Source organism: Notamacropus eugenii, chromosome 5 (assembly GCF_028372415.1).
Source record: "Notamacropus eugenii isolate mMacEug1 chromosome 5, mMacEug1.pri_v2, whole genome shotgun sequence".
Taxonomy (NCBI): Eukaryota; Metazoa; Chordata; class Mammalia; order Diprotodontia; family Macropodidae; genus Notamacropus; species Notamacropus eugenii.
Window position 1 is genome coordinate 139,963,565 of NC_092876.1, and position 19,305 is coordinate 139,982,869.

Consider the following 19,305-nt stretch of genomic DNA (forward strand, 5'->3'; position numbering starts at 1 on the left):
CATCATCATCATCATGAAATCATTTTCTTCCTCAATTCCACACTCATGGTTTAATCATTCATTACAAATATATGAACAAGATAATGTGAGTACTAGAGTATTTGATACCCATATAACAAACTGTTCTCTGTTGACAAAACACCATCAACCACATCAAGAACAATTGGTATAAAATCTGGCATCTTCCAGAGATGCAATTCAAACTGTAATGGTTCTGCCCAGATGTCAATCTATTATCATCATTCTTAAATACAAATGAGTATGACTTTCCAGGTAAAGAAGGAGTTGTACCAAAATATCATATTAATCACTTAATGGCACATGGATGAAATAAAATGATATGACTCCGTTAAAAAGCAAATTTAACAGATACTTCATCAGAGTTTTATGGAAACTTTCTTCAACTGCATCTAAATGTCATTTGGATGAGTTTCATTCAAAATACATTTTGAGGAGCCCTCCCAAAGGCACACATGAGAACTATAAGCATACAACTATATAACACTCTTTATAGAAATGAAGACAGACTTGCATAATTGGGAAAGCATTCATTGCTCATGGTTGAGTGATGTCAATGTAAAAAAAAAATGTCAGTACTGTGTAAATAATTTACTTATTTGGTGCCATAACAATCAGAATATCATTATATATATATCACATATTAAATATCACTATATAGAAAAATAATAACAAAATTAATCTAGAGTATTAAAATCAAGAATTTTAAAAGAAATAATGGAGAGAAGCAAAAGGGAGGGAGTCAGACCCTATCAAATCCCAAACTATCCTACAAATCAGTAATCATCAAAACAATTTAATGTTGGTTAAAGAATGAAGAAATAAATTAGTGGAACTGAAGAGGTACACAACATACAAAAGAAAAACACAGTAAATGGTGAACTAAAAGACCACAACTACTGGGGAAAGGATTCACCATTTGACAAAAACTGGGAAAACTGGATTGTAATCTGGAATGAACTTTAGACTAGTATCTCGTAATATAGCAAGTTTCAAATGGGTAAATGACTTAGAAATGAAAGATTAATCCTAAGCAAATTAAAGGAACAAGGAAGGAAAAGATCCATCACAATCATGGATAGACAAAAAAAAAATCATTACCAAACAAGGAACATAAAGGATCATAGAAGGTTAAATGAATACTTTGCATAAAACTGGAAAGTTTCTACACAAACCAAATATATTCAGTTACAATTAGAAGAAAAATAGTTAAGAAAAATATCTTTAGAGCAAGTTCTCTGATAAAGGTCTGGTACCCAGGAGATATAAGAAACCTATTCAATTATATAATAACAACTTTAATTTCTTAATAGATAAATGATTGTAGGAGCAAGCACCCTGACATAACCCGGGTGGCCTGCTGGCACAGGTTCTTAGACCTGCTTTTCTAAAAGGAAAAGGGCTAACAATTTTCTTTAATTATATATAAAAACAGAGAAAACACAAGCAGAGAAGTAAAGACCAACAGACAGGGCTTCCAACTGCCTGACCACAAGCAAGCCACACATCACAGATCAACAGACAGATCCAGCTGTCTGACTATTACATACATACATAGTTACCAGAGAGAGAAGCACCAACAACTGGGTTTTCAAAACCAGGGCAGGGGGAGCTCCTTAACAGTTATCTAGAGTCTCTTCTGGCACATGAACCTTCTTTCAAGGTCCCTAAAGCAAAACCTTACCTCAGAGTGTACACACACACACACATACACACACACACACACACACACACACACATACACACACACACACACACACACACTTCAGAGCTGGAAAGCATCACAACACTCATGACACAGTACCTCATTAATTAACAAAAGGTGCGGGACTTCCTATAAAACAAGCCTCCCCTCATCAAATTTCCCTTAATGGGCTCCAGGTGAGGCCTATTAATGGGTGGGGAAGATATTTCACTCTAATTAATATTACAGTGGTCAAATGATACATACAAGCATGCAGTTTTCAAAGGAAAAAATCCAAGCTATCAATAGCCACATGAACTAATAATTAGAGAAATGCAAATTTAAATAAATCTGAGGCTCTACCTCAAATTCACCAGATTGCTAAAAATGACAATTATTGGGAGAGTTGGGAAAACAAGCATACCTGTGTGCTGTTTTTACAGTTATCACTTGGTTCTGCCATTCTGTAAAGCACTGGGTCAAAAGTCATTAAACTGTGTATACCCTTTAATCCACTAATAGCTAGGATATATACTAGGTCTATACTCCCAAAGGAGAAGGAGAGAGAGAAAGGGAGAGAGAGAGGGAGAGAGATTATGTAAATAAAAGTATAGCTGTTCTTTTTATAGTGGCAAAGAACCAGAAACTAAGGTGATGCCTAGTAATTGAGTAAAGGTGGAATAAATTATGGTATATGTATACATTGGAATATTATTGCGCTATAAAAAATTATGAAAGGGATAGTTTAGGAAAACCTGGGAAGACTTATAGGAGCAGCTATAGAATGAAGTGAGTAGAGCTATGAGAACAAATTATACTATAACAAAAGTGTAAAGACAATTTTTTTGAAAGACTAAAGAATTGTGGTCATATAATGACCACTATTACTCCAAAGTGATGAAACTTGCTACCCCCTCCTAACAGAAAGGTGATGAATTCACGATGCAGAATAAGACATATGTTTTCACATATAGACAACGAAGAGATTTGTTTTGTTTGACTCTGCATATTTGATTCAAGGGTTTTATTTTTCATTCTTTCCTTTGTTGGGTTGGGGGGAGTTCGGAAAATCAAGGAGAACTAGTAATGGGGTTACCAAAAAGTAAAAAAGGAGGAAAATAAGAGAGAGTAATTGAAGCATCTTTATATGCACAGGAGAAAAATAGAAGAAAGATGAGTATGAAAAACATCAAAGCCGAATAGCTTTGAAAATGAAACATAGAATTTGTTGCATACTTGGAGAGAGAAGTCAAAAGAATGTGAGAAAGATTCATGGTTGCATATACAATCCTCTTTTTCAGTCCAGCTTTGTACATGGAAATGCTCATGTTGTTCAGTCTTTATTAAGTTCAAAACAATTTTTTTAAAGGATGTCATTTGGACTCTGTAAGTGTTCGTATGCATTAAGGATGAAAAGCGACTCAATTTTAATGTGAGGGTCAAATTGAACCAAAACATAAAAGAGGAACTCAAATACCTAGTTCTTGGCAAGACTCACCAAGCATAGGTTAGCAAGTATCAAGTAACAGAGACTTAGTATGGTAAAAGATATCTTGAAGCCAATGCTTAACAGGAAAAAAAACATCTGGAGAGATTATGCAATGCTAATCTTGACATACAATTTTTGTCCCAGTAAAAGGGACAATGGATCCGAAAGGTCACCAAAGAAAAATCCATGGCATGTTAACAATGTAGAAGGTACATCAAGTTAGTTATAGAAACAATCACACTTCCTCACCAAAAAGAGGAAGAGAATTGACAGAAATATAAACAAGTTAATTTACAGAAATCATTTTGGAACAGACATCAGTTCACAAAACAATGGGAAAGACTGACTGTATATATGAATATATATGACTATACACATATGTGACAGTGTCCCATACACATATGTATGTGTATGTGTGTGTGTGTATTCGTGACTGTCTTTACCAGATGCAACTGAAAGTGGTTTATCTCTGCACAGAGCCTATGAAATTAGTGATTATATATTTTTCCCAATAATAATATTTTATTATTTCCAAGTACATGTAAAAATAGTTTTCAACACTCTTTTCTTAAAGATTTGAATTCTCCCTCCCTTCCTCCTCTCCCCCCTCCCCAAGCCAGTAAGCAATCTGTTACAGGTTAAACATATTTCCAAATTAGTCATGAAAGAAGAATCAGAAAAAAAGGAGAAAACCATAAGAAAGAAAAAAAGTAAAAACCAAAGTGAAAATAGTATGCTTCCATTTGCATTCAGGATCCATAGTTCTTTCTCTGGATATGGATAGCATTTTTCATCATGGGTCTTTTGGAATTGTCTTGTATCATTGCATTGCTGAGAAAAGCAAAGCCTATCATAGTTGATCATTACACAATGTTGCTGTTACTATGCACCATGTCCTCCTGGTTCTGCTCACTTCACTCAGCATCAGTTCATGTAAGTCTTTCAAGGTTTTTCTGTAATTGTCTCCTCATTTCTTATAGTACAATAGTATTCCATTATATTCATATACCACAACTTGTTCAACCATTCCCCAATTTATGGGCATCCCCTCAATTTCCAATTCTTTGTCACCAGATAAAGAGCTGCTATAAATATTTTTGTACATGTGGGTCCTTTTCCATTTTTATGACCTCTTAGGCATATAGACCTAGAAGTGGTATTACTGGATCATAGTATATGCATATCTTTTACAGCCCTTTGAGCTTAGTTTCAAATTGCTTTCCAGAATGGTTGTATCAATTCACTATTCCAACAACAGTGCATTAGTGTCCCAATTTTCCCACATCCTCTCCAACATTTATCATTTTCCTTTTTTGTCATATCAGTCAATCTGATAGGTGTGAGGTAGTACCCCAGAGTTTTTTTAATTTGCATTTCCCTAATCAATACTGATTTAGAGCATTTTATATGACTATAGATAGCTTTAATTTCTTCATCTGAAAACTTCCTGTTCATATCCTTTGACCATTTATCAACCGAGGAATGACTTATATTCTTACAAATTTGACTGAGAAATGAAACTTTTATCAGAAACACTGGCTATAAAGGTTTTTCCCAGCTTTCTCTTTTCCTTCTAATCTTGGTTCCATTGGGGGTTTTTTGTTCAAAAATTTTTAATTTAATGTATTCAAAATTATCAACTTTGCATTTCATAATATTCTTTATCTATTGTTTGGTCATAAATTCTTTCCTTCTCCATAGACCTGACAGGTAACCTATTCCTTGCTCTCCTAATTTGCTTATGCCATCACCTTTTATGTCTAAATCATGTACTCATTTTGACCTTATCTTGGTATACAGTGTGAGAAGTTGGCCTATGCCTTGGCACTAATGATTATATTAATGAAGGAGCTAGGTATGGTGGCACATGTCTCTAATCTCAACTACCAGAGATGCTGAGGTTGTCAGATATTTTGAACTCTGAAATTCTGTGCTGTAGTGAGCTGTCTTAATTGGACACCCACACTAATGTTTGCATTAATAGAGTGAACCCTTAGGAGGGGAAGGGGCATTGGTTGTCTGGAAAAGGGCAAAGTGGTCCAAGTTAGAAACAGAGGAGGAGCTTCCATGCTGATCAGTAGTGAGATTGGCTTATAAGAGGCATCTGTACTTCCAGGCTCAGTGAGCCAGGTAGGCCCAGTCTTGAAAGGAGAAGAAAAAGAAAGAAGAGAGAGAAAAAAAGAAAAGGGGAAAATGAGGTTATGATCAAGATTCAAAATCAGATCATTGCCACTAGAAATTATAGGAAGGTTATCCTTAAGAGGCCTAGACTTATTGAACAAGGCAGATTTGACAATGAAGTGGGAGAAACTGTGAAATATGTAACTTCAAGTTGCAACAATTTAGCATCTACCACTTACCTAGAAAGAAATAATCAGGTGGTTAGGCTTATGTACCAGAAGCTTGTTATCCTTTATAAACTGACAATAAATTCCTGTTCTACAAATACAAATTCCAATATATTCTAGGGAATTTGTCAAATAAATTGTACTAGAGCTGGAGCATCATTACAGACAAAACTGTTGCTCACAGTTGCCCCGTTATTTCCATAAAAATTTAAGAAGAATATTTTAATAATGATGACTGGTCAAGTACTCATAGTTTCCAAATAACAAATGAATAAATAAATAAACAAAGAATAAAAAAATAAAGAATAAAAAGTTTTCAAAATGTAAAGACTAGGGGTGAGAAGTTAAAACTATATACCAACACAGTGAAGTGTCAAACATATCCTGTCTGCTAATGAAATTTACCTTAAGATGCTTATAGTGAGTCTAGAAAAGATACATTTATACCCAATTAATCTTATTAAAATACAAAAAATATTCATTGTATCCACCTGTGCAATAGTCCACAGAACATGATATATGAAAGAATAATCACAGGATTATAGATTTAGAGTCAAAAGGGACCTTACTGCAGGATAACAACTTGTCCTTGTACTATCTCTATCTTAAATTCCATCAAAAAAGAATGAGTAGTCTGAAAGCCAGAGATAGTAGTGGTAGTAGTAGTAGTAGTAATATCCCTATGATGCCATGAATATTAATAGCACACATTTCCATAGTATTTTAAGATTTATAAGGCATCCCCCACCCAAAGTCCTCTAAGTAATATGATGATGATGATGCCCTAGCCGAGAGAGAGAGAGAGAGAGAGAGAGAGAGAGAGAGAGAGAGAGAGGGACCCAAGGCTATTCACTATCTATCCACTTCCACTAATCCCTTACTTCTAACCTTAATCTCCCAAAAATAAGCCTAGAGAGAGGACTTAATTTATTTCAGAAGTTTACACTTATCATTTTTCTAGTATTTATCCTTTCCTGCATTGTCTTCATTTTCAGACATCCCCACTCAGTCTGATACAATATTCATAACAGAGTCCAATTCCCAACACAAAATGTGAATCAGCTCATTTATATTCCCTTCCCTTGGTGGAACTAGGACATGAAAAGAGGGGCAGCTACCCCCAGGGCATGTCATAGAAATAGGGCTTGGAGAATGGTTAAAGAGGCACTTCAGATTCATTTAATTCAATAAGTATTTATTTAGCATCTCTTCTGGGCAAGGCAGTGTGCTAGACACTGTCTGACATTCCCATCCTCCCCAACCCTGATTTCACATCATCCAAGCATGCAGGTCTTAGAACCTATCCTGAACACCCAGAAGAGTTAGTTGTTCATCTACTCCCTCATCTTCTTGAGTACCCAGTTCCCTTTCTTTATTCGAGTGAGTCACTTTCTTCTGCTCCCTTCTATCTCATTTTCTACACTACTACTCTCCTTCCTAATTTTTCCAGTGAGAAATATTAGAATTGCACAGAAGGTTTAGGTCAGGCATCAGGAAGAACTTTCCTACAATTTGATTGTGAAACGTTGACTCTTCCAGCTAAACTATGATATTTTTCATAGGGAGTTTTAAAAATTATAGACTGTCGGAACCATACAGCACCATAGAGTTCATTTGATCTAATCCCCTCATTTTACATATGAGTAAACTGAGACACAGAGAAAGTAAATGACTTGCCCTTCGTCATGCAGTAGGTTAATGACTCAATCATTACTAGAACTCAGATCTCCTGCTTTCCAGTCCAACGTTCTTTTCTTTAAGCTGTTTCTCTGGAAGAGACAATCCTTTCCCTCTCCCTGCCATGTATCTCATTCAGTTGATGACAGTCCTGCCTGGAGGCAGAGGAAGGGAATGAGTGACCTCCAAAAGGTTCTGACAACCTTAGAAGTTGAGGATTCTCCAGCTTCCCCAGCCTCTCCCCTTCATGGCTGCCGATGTTTCCCACCATTGATCACAGCATCTGTTTGCTTTGAAGCTTGTTCAAAACTGAGGCATTTGCTAATTGAAAACCAAAATATCCATCCATCTCACTCACTGACAATGTAAAACTCACTCAGCCATGCTACATTAAACTAAAATTCACAGCACAGTGCCCCTAGGTTTTCAGGGCTGACAGAGGTCATCTGATTTAATCATCTTCCTCCCTTTCTCCCCAACCTCAACCCTCACTTATCCTCCCCACCTCCTAGACTCTGACAAATTAGATTCTCTCCTATTCTTATAGTGCCAGAACCCCTCTTCTTCATAGAGATGTGGAAGCACTTTGTTGGTAGAGTACCAGTATCCTCATCCCCTTCTGTGTTCATATAAGAAAGAATTTCCCAAGTGGTCAGAGCTCGGTAGCTCTGGCATGAGACTACAGAATGTAGATGGGGGGGGGGGGTGAGATTGGGGTGGGAGAGAGAATTTATATAATATTCTTTCTGGAGAACCTTAATTACTTTTGGGGGGGGGGGAATTGAAGGGAAGCACTGATGAGCAGATGGATAGATTGACCTTTAGAGGGCTCTGCCAACCCCCAAGCCACTAAAAGATGCTAGTCCTTTTTATAACCATAACAAATCTGCTTGAGGAGAAAGGAATGATTACAGTCACCTATCCACATAGCAGACTCCAGTGTTCCAAGTTTTTCCTAGATCTGATCTCACTCCTTTCAAGCTCTCAGACAGGATACGACAGGGGACAGCATAGGGACCATATTCCTATTTACAATGGGAATCCTTGTTAATCTTGCCTCAGTAGTTCTTATGTGTTTCAGGTGACAGAATTGGAGGGAAAGGGAAACAGCTTCAACCTGCCCCAGTTTATGACAAAGCTGAATATGGAGCAAGACCTCAAGATTTTCATTTCCCATCTTTTTCCCCTCCACCTCTCCTGCAGGAAAGGCTAACTTTCTTGAACTGGGGGTAGTACAGAGACCCTGTCAGACGCAAAGCCCAGAGACTTGACTCCCTCTAAGGAGAGGGAACCCCTGATGCCCTCCTCCTATTTCCTGAGCTCTAGTTCTCTTCCATCTCTTCCCCCGGATCTCCCCAGCTTGGGTGAGTTTCATCTTAGGGATTTTACTAACACACTCCATCACTGGCTCCAGGAAAGGAAACCACAGATTTTGGGAGAAAATTGACCCGAGTGGCCAAGGGAATACTGGGTATATGGTACCATAGGGGTGGGTTAGGTGTAGGAGACTGTGGGAAAGGGAACCAAATTTGGTCAGCGCTGAGGGCACTCGGTCCTACTGGAGACCTATATTGCCCTGCTCTCCACAATACACAAGCTGTGAATGCTGTCTCTGCCTATCCCTCGAGGGTTCTGCATCTTCTTCACAGGGTAGGTCCTAAGAGGTCCAAAGGGACTCCAGGGGACTGGGAGGTGTGCTGGTCCCCAGGGGCTCACTTAGCAAGCGGAGCTGAGCTTCTATGTGAGTCAGAGGAGCTATCCAGAAGGGGACTGACAAGGGACAGGGGCGGTGCCTGGGGGCTGGAGACCGCTCATGGATGAGACAGCCCCGCCCCCTGGCCCCGTCCCCGCCCTTCCCGAGCCTCGGAGCTGTCCAAGCTCAGTGCTGGAGCCGACGCCTCCCGCGCGCAACTCGTCGCCTCTCCAAGCTGTCCCCCGCCCGCCCGCGCTAATTACTCGTCCACCATCGCTCCGCCCCGCTCTATTCTGCCTTCCCTCGCCCCACCCCACCCTACCCCACCCCACCCCTGGGCCCAGTCCACTCCTCCCCCGCGGGGTCAGAGCTCGGGGGACCTAAGTCTGCTGTCTGGCCAGCCTCCTGGGACGTCTAGTGAGCTGCTGGGGCAGGTAGCCCCGAGGCAGGAGCCGGGGAGTCCGACAGACCCACTTCCTGAGCCCGTCTCCCCTAGATCCCGGCCATCTGAGAACTGCGGGAGCCCAAGAGACGCCCCAGGACAGCGGCAGGAACGGCCGCAGGAGCTTCTCCTGGAGACTGCTGAAAGAAGTCCGTCACGCGTGGATGCGGCGGGAGCCTAGAGAGGCGTGTAGCCGGCGCCGCTTCTGCCCTCGGGCGCCTTATGGCTTGAAGGTTAGAACTGGTTTAAGGTCTGGGTTCGGGGAGGGAGGCGGCCACTGAGGCCAGACTCAGACCTTGGGAACTATAAGGCAGGTTTCTCGGAGAAAGGGTTGGAGTTTTTCTCCTTGGAGGGAATGGTGTACTTGAGAGGCAGAACTTTGGCGAGTGCCCGCTTCAACCTGGGGTGCCAGTGACCCGCGGAGCCCCCTCGGATCTCTATGCTTTCCATTGCACCCCTCCTCATATGAGCCTGAGCTCATATGTCTGAGCTCAGAGCTGGGGCAGGAACCGAGACGCTTCACCGGAAGAGTATCCTCCCGAGACCAGATGAGGCTCTAGTTGGGGGGCTTGCTCGCCTGCAGGGACTCACTGATAGTCGTCTGGACTGTTTTCTTCCTCCCCCGGCACCTTAGGTTTCCTCAAGGGGCAGAGTTTTGAATCTAGTGGCGACCTGGGTACGAAGATTCCACCCTCTCAGTAGCTCTCCTCAGTCTCAATATGAGCCCCAGCCAGGGACCCCTGCCCTGCACTCCTTACCCCGGGGATGTAGCCAGAGCGGGGACAGGCTGTGGAGGCGCCGAGAGCCAGGTGGAGTAAACAGAATAGGGAGCCGAGAAGTGGCACTAACCCGACAGGTAGGGATCATAAGGAGCCAGTGTGGGTATTACCCTCCTGTAAACCGCTTCCCAATGATCACCCCAGCCTGGGACCTGACTTCGGGCTGCTCCAGTTGTGGAACGGGTGACCATTAAGATAGGTTGCTGCTAGCACCCCAACATTCATTTGTATGTACTGAAGCCTTCTTCACCCGCGTTCTCTCTTCTCTTTGACTCTCAGTCAATGTCGCTTTGTTTCTGTCTCTTTCTCTGTTGCTCTTTCTTCTTTCTGTCTCTCTCTGTTTCTGCGTGTATCTCTCTACTCACCATATTTCCACCCTCACCTCCCAAATTCATTAGTCCCTTCTAGGTCCTTTCATTTCATCCTGCTTTCTCAATTATCTTTTTATTGGTAGCGGTTTCCAACAAACTTAACCAAGAGTCAGCTTGGAAGCAGAGTATGGGTTCCCAGCTCCAGAATGGAAAGAGGCCCTGATTAGGGTTTGTATGGAGGAGGCGGGGGAGCATTGTCCGGTGGAAAAGAGATTTGGATAAACTAAGGGCATCGAACACCTTGTCTCCTCAGAGACAGACCTATGTAGGAAAAGATGAGATCAAATATGAGAGGGTGCACACACACACACACACACACACACACACACATACACATACACATATCATAGCCCTTGTATAAGACATGTATTCAGTTCCCTGAAGTCCCCTAGGATATTTCTAGTTGTTGCCTATAGAAAAGCTATTCTAACTGAGTCACTGTCCCCAAGGGGTTCTCTTAGAGATAGAGGGTAGGGGTTTCTGAAGATGGGATGTGCTAGGTAGGTGGCTCTCTCTTAGTACCTCCACAGATCTTTAGGTAATGAAGGCTTCTTTTGGAATTTGAACAACACCCTAATCCTGGAACCTTCATATTAGTAGATGACCAATCTGAGGAACCACTGTGGTTTTCAGATCCATCTCACTCTCAGGGTTCAGGATGTCCACTGAGTTTACACATTTCTCTGGAATTACTTGTGCTTCTTCCGGATTCATCCTGAAGCATTTGAGTAAGATTAAAAAAAAATAAAAGAAATCATTGTTTCACTCTTTCATGTACCTGTTGCTGCCATTTGGTATTTGGAAGGAGGGAGTGACATGGTAGTTAAGGTGAAGGGAGATTAAAAGAACAACCAATAAACCAGCTTTCTGTCTCTCTCCCCTATTCTTTTGCTTATCCACTTTGTGCTCAGCTGCCCAAGGACCCTGGTACTTTCTCTGAACTCAGGTTTTTGCCTGGTGAGAGAATCTGGAGTTAATGACCTTGAACCAAGCATGTGTAGTTCAGGAATCCTACCTTATCTACTTAAAGAAGGCCATGATCTTCCTTCCTCTTTCTTTTTCAACTGGAAAAAGAGAGTGTAGAGAAGGGAACCAGAGGCATGAGACTCCTGATTTTTATAAAGTGGAAGGGTCTAGTGAACTGATTATCCTGTAATTTCTTGGCTAAAGAAAAATTAAAAATTAAGATATTCATTAATCTACACTCTACTCCCTGCAAATAGACATTTTCAGTTCCCAAGATGGGAAGGAATTGGGGTAAGGACCACCACCATCCTAGGGCTTCTTCTGGGAAGGACAATATTCCCCAACACTGTTCTTAAGCATACTGTTGGGTTTCTCTTCTTTCCTAAATGTGTCCTCACCTCCAAGAATTCACCCACATGACTTTGGAATTGCCAACCAAAGTATTTATTTCTCCTTTTGGGTTCCTTCTCATCATTCTCCCCTTTAGAGTTAGTTTCAGCTTTGTTTCCCTCAAGGTCTGATGAACTAACCTTTCCTGAAATTCTGGGGAGTGATTAGTTCAGGCTTATAGAGCATCATGTTCCCCAGAGAGGTTGTGTAGCTCATGCCTGCTTGTCAGTGAATGCTTTTACTGTATTGACTTGATTCTTCCTACACTATAATCTGGGAAGATTCTAAGGAGGTTGACAAGGCTGGTAACAATGCTTGTGGGCTAGTCTATCTTATATCCCTATCTGCAAGGTTGAATTCTTCTGTGTGGAAAGTAGAAATCTAAATTAATGGATGGTATTGAAGACTTGAATTTGACAGAAACTTTCTCTCTAGCCTTTTGGGATATTAACATTAACTGAAGGGCATGATACCTCACAGAAACATAGCTGAATATTCCAATCAACTAAAGCGGAGATGCTCTCTGATCACCATTCTCTGGGCAAGCCATGGAGTTAGGAGAGGAGGGTTCAGGCTTTGAGAGGTTTTCATCTAATCTGCATTTAAAAGTAGAATCTATGCATAGGAAACAGCACAGAGCAATAGATAGAATACGGGACCTGGTGGGGTGGGAATGAAGAAAAGGGACAGTCAGGACTTATGTGTTCCAGTGCTATCCTTGTCACTCACACTTTCCTGCTCCCCTCCTCAGTTTCCCCGATCCTGGTTGCTTAAAATGTATATAAAGCCTGCATTTGAGAGTGTTTTTGGCTCTGAGGAAGACAGGAGAGAGACAGACTTGAGGCTTCCCAATGCAAAGTCAATTAGATACTGAAAATCAGGAGACCCCAAGATATAGGCTGCTGTTGCTATGTGACATTTGTGTTTGTTGGGAGGGTAGGATCACCCCTTTGAGAGAAGGCTTTGGTCTGCCTCAGACTCTGTGCCTCCCAGTTAAGCCACGTTTCCCTGCAACCTCTAGTGGACAGATCAAGTAGTTTACAGATCTGTCAGTCAACTGAGCATTATTAAGTGCTTACTAAGTGCACTGTGCCAAAAACAGTCCCTACCCTCAAGGAGTTTCCTTTCTAATAGGAGAGACAATATATAAATAAATAGGTGACTACAAGATATGTGCAGAGTAAGTAGAAAGGGGTCTCGGGGATCCAGAACAAGGAACTGAGGTCTAATGCTTAATCAAGTGAATTTCCTTTAGGTGATAGCTCAGATTGGCATCTTGAAATGCTAGGTCCAACCAAAGATGATTCAGTCCTTTCTGTTGGCTCTAGGCAGGCTCCTTTTCTATTCCAGGGCAAACCTTTTTCTATTCTAAAAATTCTCCCAAGCAGGAGATGGTATGGCCTTCCTTGGTCCACTGCTCTAATACCTTGCACTCCTGAATCACTTCTGACTGAGATCTCCAGGCTGCTTGAGCCTGGATTCAGATACCAGAGAGCCTTTAAGCTAATATATAAGCATGGCTTCATAACTGAAATCTCTCCTAGTCTAGGCAATATGCAGGAACCACAGGTAGGATGGTCAGCCCTGCCTTTCTATTCCAATGTGCAGCATTCCTGCATGCCTGGGCCACAGGAGTCATTTGGGGGTCCCATGTGTGATTTTGATTTTAGCTTGGGCATGTCTTAGCCCTTGGAGGAAAACTGCATATCTGGTTCCATGATTACGCGTAAGCACTCTAGCTCCCTGAAATGCTAAATGGACTCACTAAGCATGTGGAAGTAGCTTGCTTCCTGTTTCTAGATGGTAGACAGATATTAATTATCTCTAGCCTTTTTAATTACTTTAATAGCAATGGAATCCAGAGTTAGCACACCCCTTGCATCTTCCCTTCCCCCATCTTCAATGCAATTGAAGACTTCTTTTTTTATTTTTTACAAGAGACTCATATTATCTAAACTCATGGGCTTGGAAAATAGCTTGATTGTTGTGTCAGTACGTGTGGGTGGTGGAGTTAAACAGAAAGATTCAGTCACTCTTTTTTGCCTCTGTTTAGGTCCAGGAAAGGGAGAGACACTTACCATTCTGGACTCTCAAACTTTATCTCATTATGCCCTAAACCCTTTCTCTGACAAGCTGGCCCACATCAAGGCTGATGAAGTTAAAGAACCACCCCTCTCACCCTACATACCGTGCCTGAGAAGACTGAGCTCCCTTCTCCCAGTGAGACAGAGTCCTTGTTCTGTATCAGTAAACGAATATATCCTCTGCCTGTTCCTTCTTCCCAACCTCTACTGGCTAGACTGCTCAGGGGGAAGCCAGAAGTAGTGAATTTGGGGTTGGGACCACTCTGCTGACATCTGACCAAGATGGCAGGTATTTTCTGTCTAACTTCATATATTGGCTCTGAGAAATATGCTGACAAACAAAACAGCGTTACATGGAACAATTCATCCCATAAGAACAATATAACAGCTGAGTCTTTCAGTAACATGAAGAAGCCTGTTTATTAAAAAATGACTTCACTAGGAAGGTATAGCATGGGTAAGCCTGTGTTTTGAATTGAGGCTAGAGCCTGGGAGGTCACTGAAAGGCTTTGGGGGGAGAGGAAGTGGCTGGCTGAGTGAGAGAAGGGATAAAGGAGTGAATTCTCAGTATATTGTGTCATTAAATATACAGAGTATGCAAATTAACAGGCAAATAGGCTTTAACATGAGACTTCAGCAATTTTTTCGTAACTGGAGGACACTTATGGGGAGCCTGACTTCTCTCGGGAGGAAATAGAGAATTTCCCTGATCTCTACTATAGAAGCAAGAGAAGGTGAACAGAAGAGAGAGCAGGGCAATTAGATTTCCATGAATCTTTCCAAGTAGCATCAGTCAGAACCTGGATAGGGGATGGAAAGTGATCTCAGTATATGAGCACTGCCCTCTGCCCCCAAGAGCCCTATCAGCAGGCAGGGGCTGTATGTGCTTTCCAGTCCTGCCTGCCATGATATTGCTTATTAAGTAGCAACCATGGCCCCAAATAACGACTCCCTTGCAGATATCTTGGAGCTGCATGCTCAGTGAGGTTCGCCTGTCATTGGACATTTCCCATCGTGTGTGCCTTATGCTGTTTCCATTGCTGAGTGTTTGTTATTGTTTGTGCTCTAAGTGGCCCAGCAGGGGAAAGCATTAGAAATGAAATTATTTTTTTACACGCTATATAATTGCATCTTCCTCCTTCCTGTAACCCTAGGCAGCAACCTCGCCAGCAATTCCCTGGGAATCCTTGGTCTGGGAAGAAAAGGTGGGTCATATCTTGGAAAAGATTAGATGGCCCCTATGAATATGACTCTAATTTGTAGGCTTTAAAATTTCTAAAGCACTTTTCTTAAAGTTGCCATGTGAAATGGATCATAAAATTATCATTCCTATTTCAAATATAAGGAAACTTATTCCCAAAAGGATGAAGTGACTGGAACCCAGGTCTAAATCCAGTATTCTTTCTATGACACCACACTGCCCAAAGGCTACTCTACCTATTCATAGCCTCTTCTCCTCCCATAATTGATCCAAGGAAGTAGAGCAGGTAGATGAAAAGTGGAGAAATAAAATGATACCTAATTCTATAAGTTAAAGAGATCATAGAATTTTCATCTGATGTAAGAGAGGCAGGAGGATGGGTTCCTTCCTAAAGCCCCTGAGAACCTTGGAATCTCAAGATTCTCAAGAAATCTCATTTTCAAGATTTATTTGCCCTGTATCTCAGCTATGGAACCAATTGAATAAAATACAGAGAAATGCCCCCTAATTCATACTGAAGACAAAGAATAGACAAGACCAGTTAGGTAATCTACAATCAACTAGCATTTATTGAGTTCCTATTATTTGCTGATTTGCTTTATCCGAGGTAAAGAATTCTATCCTTCTGTACTGTGTTTTCTCTCAGTACCTAACTGCTAGGGGAAGGGGCTATAGACTTGTTTATGATTATAATACTACCATAGGGTCATAGGACTCAGAGTCTGAAGGAACCATAGGGATTATTCTAACACCCTTATCTTTTTTTTAAAGATGAAGAAACTGGTTAGTAAAAATGACTTTCCCAAAGGCACAGAGCTAAGACTTAAACTCAATCTTCTGACTTGAATTTTTATCTGCATAACTGTTAAATCTTGGCTCCTGTGACTTTTTTCAGGTCTTATTGAATGAAAGGAACTGGTGAGTTCCAGAGGGTGAGATCCAACTGTCCAGGCCTCTCCCGAACTGAGTAGCTCTGGTACAAGAAGGCAATTTCCTCATCTCCCTCTCCAAGATTAACCTTTTAGGCATATGTGAGGGAGGGAAGACAGTTAATTTTGGAGCAGGACTGAGTGTTGGAGGGGCAGAGTGGCTTAATGAATTTAATTTGGTTTAATAGTTTAAGAGAATACATTAGAAGTAAGGTAACATGGGTTCCATTTCTAATTCTGCCACTAACTAGTAATGTGATCTCAGACACATCATCCTTCTAGGTGAGGCAGGGCATTAATTAGGCACTCTTCATAGTCTCTTCCAGTTCTGACATTCTGCCTTTCAGAGGATGGTAGCTGTAGAACCAAAAGGGATCTGAGAGACCATCTTATCCAGTATCCTACTTTAGATGAGGAAGCCCAGGTTCTGAGAGAAGGGATTTGGCCAAAATCACAGAGATTAACAGCAGTGCTGCCAGTTCAAACCCTCAGGTCCTCTGACTCCAAAACATAGCACATTTTCTACTGAGCCACAGTGGAGGTAGGAATGATGGATCCTCTTTGTGAACACTGGGGAGTCCAACAGGATAACCTAGGACTCCTTTTTAAAAAAAACAGTTCTTGCAATGAGCTGAAATACCTCCTTTCTTATCCTGTTGGAACCCACATTGACGGTAATGAACATTCCACCATTTATCTTCCCTCCAATTATCCTTAGAGGAGGCCACATGCTTGACCCCTCAGAATCCATATTGACTATACTCGTTATTAGTTACATAAAACAATTGTGTAATTAGTTATAGAGTAATCATAATCATATTATAATCATAATTTCTTAAACAGCTGGAATGGCAGAGTTGGAAAGTACTTTATAAATCACCTAGCCCAGCCCCATCATTTTACAGAAGGGAAACTGATGTGCTGAGAAGAGCTGTTAGTTGCCTGAGGTCATGCAAAATAGTGATAGGGCCAGTGGCAAGTGCTCAAATAAGATTATAAAAATTCTCAGAATGGAAAGGCCAAGGCTGATGTCTACCTGATCGTGAAGTACTCCAAGGGGAGGTTGATTAGTGGTGGTTGTTTTCATGAAATCATCCTCATCCTTCAGTTATATTAAGCTCAGTTTTTCATTGTTTTTCCTTATATCAAGAACCATACTGATAGGTATTTCTTTATCCATTCACTCATCCTCTTGAAAGCCACTTTGAATTTAGTGGGACTATATTCTACCGAAGTAAAAAGAAATCATTTTTGTCTGGTATGATCCTTCCTCAGGGAGACCATTTTCTAAATGACACAACTCTACTAACAACCAATTAAGCCAACTAGTGACAGGAAGGAGGGCATCTCCCTCCGGTCTTCTGACCATCCCCTCCCTGACACTAACATGGTCCCTGTTATTCAGTTCTTGAATAGTTGGTTTGTTTGTTGTGGTGACTGAGAGAAGCACCTGACTTAGAGGGTAACTAAAAATTCAGGTCCCAAGCCAGTGGGTTTATTTTCCATAATTACCTTGTCTTGAGTCCTATAAAAAACATTAGTTCTGCAATACCATGTGACAAATGGAACATAAGAAATGCCATTTGAAGTCAGACCCATTAGGCTCCATATGCCATTCCTCATAAGTTATGGGAAAGTTTAGTAGATGGCATCATCCTTGGGGCTTTAGGGATATTGCCCAAACCCTTTTCTCTTGTAAATAACTTACTCTGGAAAAAAATAACTAGTTCTTCCCTATGAATTGATCGACAACCTTTTTGAACTCATTCCTTTGACTTCTACCACTTTATTAGAAAGTATTTGCCCCTCTATGTAAAATACATACTCTTATTTTTCCTTAAACTACCTCATTTAAGCTTCAAAAGAGCTCTATAATTGTACTAGCCTGAGATTTGTAGTTCCTGATTTTAGGATCTTCCTGGTCTGTCTCAACTGTCATCATTGCAGACTGGAGACCTCATTAAATCAGAGCTACACAGAAGTCACAACTTGCTACCACCCCTTTCCCCACTCCTCTGCTATTGTGGCTATCTTACAGCAGAAGGTATTCACTTTGTTGAATAAATGAATGAGTGATGACTTTCCTCGTAGCATCAACATTTTCTCTTCCCTTTCCCTGCAGTGGGAAAAGCAAGGTGGCCAGTACCGTCAAGGTCTTATGGACCTGTGGTCTGTGACTAAGTCCCTCTCAGAGTTCTGCAGATAGTAGGAAGTGACTTGCATTTCTTAATGTTGAATTTAGAATTCAGAGTAGAGGATGTAAAAGGCACACAGATGGCAGTTCACTGATCCTCCTGCTGGTCAGATGGAGTCAGCCAGATGCTAAACAGCCCCTGAAATTAGCTACTGGAGCTGGTCAACCTCAACTAGGTATGACTACATTATTATATTAATACTACATTCATTTGAGGAAGTTTTATTACAATCATGGTGGTCTTAGGTGGAACAAGTTTTAGGCATACACACATATGGGAAGGTATATTTAGGGAAAGATAGCAAAGAAGTCAGATAAAAATGTGTTCATACAAACTGGGCCCTAGCCCAGGAGAACTAAGAGCAAGGTATGGGTGGATGGACTTTGAAAATTCAGATGGTTGAAGCTATTTGGAGCTAAAGCCTGGAGATCAGGGATCGGGATTAGACCTTGTCTTAAAGTGCGTGGCACCCTTGACTGCCTTCAGAAATGATAGTTAACAACTGTAATCCACTCTGTTTCCCTAAGGAATTGGTACTACAAATATAGAAATCCTTGGAAACAAGGAAATACTATCTGTCTGAGTTACATAGCCTTGCCAGGAAGGAAGGTCTGGGATAATCTTTTCCAATGACTTAATTCCCTCTTTTTTGGCTGGGAGGGAATAGAATTGTTTCACATGGAGAAAAACAAGGCATAGTCTGAGTTCCAAAGAACATACAAGATATTATTATCCTCCCTGTTTTATAGATGAAGAAACTGAAAAGGAGAGAGGTTAAGTGACTTGCTTGGGGTCACACAGTTGGTCAGTGTATGAAGTAGGATTTGAACATATACATATTGAAGGGTGTCCCAAAAATCTTAGAGCAATTATACTTAAAACAGCACTAAGATTTTTGGGACTCCTTGTGTATATATATGTATATACATATATTTTCATATATATATTTTCATAGTGGAGGACATAGAGGGCACACAGATGGCAGTTCATTGTTCTACTTGCTGGTCAGATGGGGTGAGCTAGATGCTAAACAACCCCT

At 41.1% G+C, this 19,305-nt stretch overlaps 1 protein-coding gene across 1 annotated transcript in view; it reads left to right on the forward strand.

Annotated features, from left to right (window-relative positions):
• Positions 1-9,197: 9,197 nt before the first annotated feature.
• DRD2 (dopamine receptor D2) overlaps positions 9,198-19,305 on the forward strand; it is a 106,594-nt gene continuing 96,486 nt past the window's right edge. The window contains exon 1 of the mRNA XM_072611081.1: positions 9,198-9,584. The gene's annotated coding sequence lies outside the window, so the exon portion shown is untranslated. The remainder of the gene's footprint in view (positions 9,585-19,305) is intronic.